Here is a 6434-nt window from a genome sequence, read left to right as displayed (position 1 = left end):
CATATGTACATTAAGTACTATGTAAACTTGAATTTAGGTTAGCATTATTTGACTTGAGTAATATCACCTCATCTCAGTTCATTGGAGAACTACAGCTTGGCCCTTCTGCTTTAAAAGGTCAAAAAAGTTGCCAAATTGGAATAGGGCACTTACAATCAAATTTTAAATTGACTCTCCCACACACATTTGTAATTCACTGTGTTAGCTGTTATATTTAGGTAAAACACGTTATCAAGGTTATTATGCAAGAAATTACATCTTTTGCATAAAAGGTCCCTTGGGTTGCACTTAGACTAGTAACAAAAAATATATATACTGACAAAGACTAATCTATATTTGTTATAGATTACAAAAGTTACTGAAAGCCAGAATGAATCTTTAAGGTTGGAGGGACCCTTTAATAGTTAATCTTTGGGCTTAAGGAAGAAAAAATTAAACAGTCCCATACTGCATTTCACATCTCTTAAAAATAGGAAGTGTTTTAGCAGCTTAAAACCTTAACAGTTATATAAAACTTAATACACTAGGATTTACTTTGAAATATAGTTTACAACCAGATCAATTATACATACACTGGCACTTTAGCACAAGGGCAAACTTTAAAAACAAATTATTTTGGACCTTTAAAATCAGGCCATAGTATAAAAACAGAGTCCATGGTCTTACATTCAGCAAATTCATACTAAAATATTCCATTTTTGTAGGATAAATGCCAACAAAACTTTACATATGCTATAAGTTTATTGCATATATTTACATGGCTCTTTCCTAGGTACTTAAAACTTTCACATTATACAGCTCCCCACTTTTAAGTCTTATAGGGAATGATTTTGAGACCAGATCACTGTCAGAATAGCTTATGCAGTGCTATAGTATAAAAATGTATTCTCAAAGCTACTCAGTAACCACCAAGTACTGTTTCTGTAAAAACGAGTTTTGGTGCATTAGTTAGCAGACCTACTGCATGAAAGAAATGGCCACTGGGTATATGGTCTCATTCTAAGTTGAAAAGCCTCTAGTGCCCTTTCCACATTCACCAGCATATAGTTCACTAAAATGCAACTATTCGCTAAGAAAAATTCACATTTTTTGGCAGTGCATCAGGTTGTTGGCATATTACTGGCTTGGATGTTTCTAGGACTTCAAACTGTCAAATATTCAACTACCTTTCAATCCTTACATGTGTTTTAACTTGGATGCTCATAAGCAGATTGACTAGCTTTCAACAAGTAAATCTGATCCATGCACAATAACTCTTAAATTAGTTATTTCTGCTCAACAAACAACAGGAAAAGTTGATTACCATTCCCCAAATCTAAATTTGACAGGTTTAAGAGTTACGCAGTTGAGAACACAGTATCAGTGTACAATTATCAATAATTTAGTTAATTTTAAGTTGCACTGATACTACTATTACTTCACAGTGCACACAACATGTAAAATAGGTGAGATGAAGTCTAATTATATTTTCCACATTAGCAGTTTTACAAATAGATTAATTCCCTAGTGAATTTGGCCTGAAACAATGGACAACTACCCTGAAATATAACTAAATTTAAACAGTAGTATTTTATCTTATTTTATACCTGTACTTTAAGTAAGGTTTTAAGTTGAAATGTCATTATCTTCTTATCAGAAGGATTAAAGGAGACTGGAACCCAGTGGCTTGGTGGTTTAGGAAGAACACTTGGTGATGGTGGCTCACTAAACTTGGCTCCAGCATAGTTTTAATTAGTTTGAGACTTAAGAAGTAAGCTAGGACTTGATAAGCTAGAGTTCCAGTTTTGATTATTTGGAAAATTTTTGTTCTTCCCCCCATTTTGCATGGCCTGCTGTGCAGCTGCTGATGAGGTGTAAGTATGTCCTCTTTCTTTTTTCTTATGAACAATCTTCATTTGGGATTTCTGATCCTTGGTCTTCTGTCTATTAAGCTGTTGCTGGTTCTTACTAACATTTCTTGATTGAGGGGCTGGAATGTTGTACCTCTCTCCACCACCCATCTTCAGCTTCTTTGTCACCTTTCAGTCTGTTTTTCAGATTGCAAGATTTCCACTACCTGTCCCCTTCCATCCTGCCAAGCCCAGGATAACAGATGTTTCTGCTGGATCCTTTCCTTTGTCTCAATACAGAAGTTTTCATGGGCCAATCTGCTGAGTTCAGCCTAGGAGCTGAGGCCAACATCTGAGTCTCCTCAGCACACAAGTTTGAGAGAAGTCCTAGCGACTTCAAACTCGGACGGCGGCGGCTCCTGCTGGGCATCAAAGCCCCCCTCCCTTTCTAGGGAGAGACGAGGCTCCGAACGAACATTTAGTACTTTATTTTTAAGTAATCTCTACACCGAACATGGGGCTCGAACTTAACAACCCTGAGATCTAGAGTCTCATGCTCTACCAGCCAAGCCAGCCAGGTGCTCTTGTAATGAAATCTTTCTATCTCAACTATTGTGAAGAGGAATCAGCTCCTCTGAATAGCTGCCCTCAACTTTTATTCTTCTTCTGTCCTCTTCCTATGACCCAGCTGTGACATACAAAGACATCTCTACTCTAAGCTTCCCTTCCTCTTGCCAGAATGCTTACTAACCACACTGTGACCCCCTTTTGGCTTCTCAGAAGGTAACATGGTCTACAATACTGCAGTTATTATTACCCCAGCCTTTAAGCACAAGGAAGCATGAGGTGTTGAAGGATGAGGGACAAGGATTTGGAAGGATAATGCAGAAAGCCACGTATGAGGCTACATATGTATACATAATGTCATGTGCATTATATTTGCTGACACATGCTTAAAGAAATAAGCTTTTCTGAGATCTGTCATGTTGTAGGACACACTTCTCGCCAATGCTAACTTCAACTATTTTTATTAAAATATTACCTAAATACTAAACTATGCACAATCTGCTTATCTTATCAGTCCTATATGATATAAAACCAAAGAATTAAAAGTAATCAATTAAATTCAAAGTAAACATGAAAGTAACTTCCATGCCAATCCAGTTGTGCATGGGTAGAACCACATGTGATATAAAAACCATAAACATGATATTCAAATCTTGACTCTCTTCTGATTACCCTATGTATTTAAATGAGTCACTATGAGAATTCTGAAAAATTAAATTCTTTTAAAACTTATCAAATGAAAAGTAGTAATAGTCCAACTATTATAAGAAAATATAATAAAAAATATTCTGTCTAAAGGAAAAGCTACCAAACATAACATATCCTGAGAGTTGATATAGTTGATATACTAAAATAAAGATCATTTTACAATAACAGCTGATGCTTTTTTTCTCTTAAGTAGAAAATTTTTTCTTATATAACTCTTATATAAAATGTTATTTTTAAAAATAACACCATACTTATTTTTAAAAATGCAGGATACTTGTTGAAATTTACCTCATAAATTCATAGAGGTAGAAGTAAAGATCACATTGCTGTCATTAGCTGAGATGTTAGAATATGACTTGAAGCTTGAATCCAGAGGTCTTATTGAAATTTGTTTAGGGACCCTTGTATGTCCCTGAATTATAGGAAGTACCACCTCATCAGCTAAACTTCTGTCCCTAACTTATGGATATAAAAAGAGGAAAAATATCTCTCATCAATAATTACCCCTAGGGAGGTAGGCTTTACCAGAATCTTTTAGACTCCCACTTTTTCTCCCTGTCTGTTGCCAGAAATTTGATACATTGAAGAAAGAACCTATACAACTAAAGGTAATTTGTAGGGTACTTTGGTCTTGCTCATGCTTAGGGTACTTTTTCAAGCTTAATTTTGCTGTAGTCATTCTGTTTCACATAGATTTAAAGTGTACATCTTACCCTCATAACTAAAGACACTAACATAGGATTAAGGAAGTAAAGGGGTCCTTCTCTACACAATGTGTCTTTTTTTCTGCCACAGTGGTTCTGAAAGTGTGATCTCAGGATCTGTTTTCATTAACTCCACAAGATCAAAAATAATTTAACAATAAGGAAATGATGTTATGCTTTTCACTTCATGCTCTCATGATTATATAGTATAATTTTCAGAAGCTACACCCTGTGGTACTTCTATTGACGAAGCAGATACAAGAAATTAACTGGGAAGCTGGACATTGAAGAGACTTGGAAATGTTTAAAACAATTCCACTCTTCTCAAGTATTTATTTAGAAAATAATAGCTGTATCATTTATAAAAACGTTATTTGTGCGAACATACCATCAGATTGTGTGTTGTCATTTTAAAGGAATAAATACAGTAATACTTTTAAAGGATCTTAATTTCCATTATGATAAATATCAATAGATGTAACTCACATCAACAAAGATTCTTTGAGGCTTTGGTAATTTTTAAGAATATAAATTAGTCCTGAGACCAAAATGTTTGAGAAGGGTTACCACAGTGACATTACATCTAAGACCTGACATGGCTCATCCATTCCACTTTAACCTCTGAGTTTAGGCTACATGTTTAAATCTTCTTCCCATACTTTAAGTAGTAAAATTATTCTATAAAATCCACAGATCTTATAGACTGGGTTTAACCACTTTGGTCACACATCTGACCAGTATACTTCAGTATCTTTTTGGTTAGGCACTGGGTTTTAAATTTCAGAATGTTAAGGAAGTCTATTCACATCCCAAAGGCACTCTCTATTCTCTAGAAAGCAACCAGACTAATTTAATTAAAATGTAAAACAGTCATGTCCCTCCTTTTTGCCCAGAATCCTCCAATGGCTTCCCACTCTTTTCATAACCAAAGCCAAAATGTATACTATGACCAAGCAGGCCCTAAACACTCTGGTCCCCATGATCTTTCTAAGATCCTCTCCTACTACTTGAAACCTTCACTATGGCATCTCGCACTACACTGGCTCCCCTCCTGTTCTTTCCACTAACTCAGGGCCTTCCTCATCCTCTGTCCAGAATGTGTAGAATGTTGCATCCCAAACAGCCACCCAGTGGGCTCCTTACTTCCTCCTGCCTCTGTTCAAAAGTCACCTCCTTCTTTAAAAAAAAAAAAAAAAAAAGAGTGGTGCTTGGGTGGCTCAGTGGGTTGGGCCTCTGCCTTCAGCTCGGGTCATGATCCCAGGGTCCTGGGATCGAGCCCCGAATTGGGCTCTCTGCTCAGCAGGGAGCCTGCTCCCCACCCCAACCCTCGCCTACTTATGATCTCTCACTGTCAAATAAATAAAATCTTAAAAAAGAAAAAAGTCACTTCCTGAGAGAGGTCTACATAGCCTACTGCATAAATTTGAACCTCCTGGACATTTCATACTTTATTCCCTGCTTTGTACATTAGCCATCATCTCTATGTAAGAGGACATATATTCAGATCTATTTTACTTATTGTTTAGGGTAAGTTCCATAGTAGTGGAGATGTTTATCTGTGTCATCCACAACCACCTCACAATCTATATTGTTAGGTGTTGTTTACTGTTATTGTTGTTATTTGTTGATACTAGGAAACTAGATCCCCAGTAAGTGAATGGAAGGATCAAGGCCATTCCTAACCAGGGGATGGCAACACAGATAGGGGGTTGGGGGGGTTAAGGACAAAGGATATCATCAGTAGAACTAGAGCAGAACTCCTGACGAAGAAAGTTGTCAGTCTCTGGGTTCTGAACCTGGGCTGAGGGAGAACCATAGTGAGGACCCTGTAGTAAATGGGAAGAAGAGATGAATGCTGAAAAGGGTCCAGGGGCCCGGGGAAGAGAGGGCACTAGGGAGTTGTTGTTGTTGTTGTTGTTTTTCCCCCAAAGCAATACCTTAGAGCAGAAATAACAAATGAAAAGATCACTTGAAGAATTGGGAGCAGCTTGAATACCAAAGACTCAAAAGTGCTTTTAGGACAGTTTTACTCAGACCAAGGTCTGAGAGATTATAAATGGAAGAGGGGGGGGGAAAAATGAGTGACAACAATAGGGGAGGGGGTGTAAAATGTAAATCATCTCAAGTTAGGGGGAAAATAAAATAGAATCCAGACAGGAAAAGGAGCCAAACGTAAGGAAAACAAACATTACCCCAGTCAGTGACTATCTGACTGCACCTGAATATAATCTAGAACTCCTGTTTCTGCCTCTTCTGGCACTGAGGACCACCAGTCTGGTATTTTAGATGGCTCCTTATAGCTCCAGCTCTAGGACAGTCTGATTCCTCCCTCTCACCTTTCTTAGCCTCATCCTGGAGGTCTACTCTTCTTCCCCACACCGAAGACTACTTGATTTGGCGGTTTTGATGAGGGAGTAGGAGGCTGGCTGAGAACGGAGCAGGGGAGGACGCCTTGCACCCCCTCTCCACCCACTCCCCTTGGTAATATGTGTGACATTCCACAGGCATCCCTGACTGCCCTAAAAGAAGAACACATGGTTATCTTGCAGAGATCACAGTCCTGCAAGGCAGGAGTCTCTCTTAGTTTACAAATGTCCTTGAGATTTACAACAAAGAACTTACCTTA

At 37.8% G+C, this 6434-nt stretch overlaps 1 pseudogene; it reads right to left on the bottom strand.

Moving 5' to 3' along the window:
- Positions 1 to 1448: 1448 nt before the first annotated feature.
- Positions 1449 to 2261, bottom strand: LOC101674116 (annotated as a pseudogene).
- Positions 2262 to 6434: the final 4173 nt, after the last annotated feature.

Source organism: Mustela putorius, unplaced genomic scaffold, assembly GCF_011764305.1.
Source record: "Mustela putorius furo isolate JIRA1106 unplaced genomic scaffold, ASM1176430v1.1 tig00003983_pilon_pilon_pilon, whole genome shotgun sequence".
Classification (NCBI taxonomy): domain Eukaryota; kingdom Metazoa; phylum Chordata; class Mammalia; order Carnivora; family Mustelidae; genus Mustela; species Mustela putorius.
Note: the sequence above shows the minus strand (reverse complement) of the source record. Positions and strands in the feature narration are given on the sequence as shown.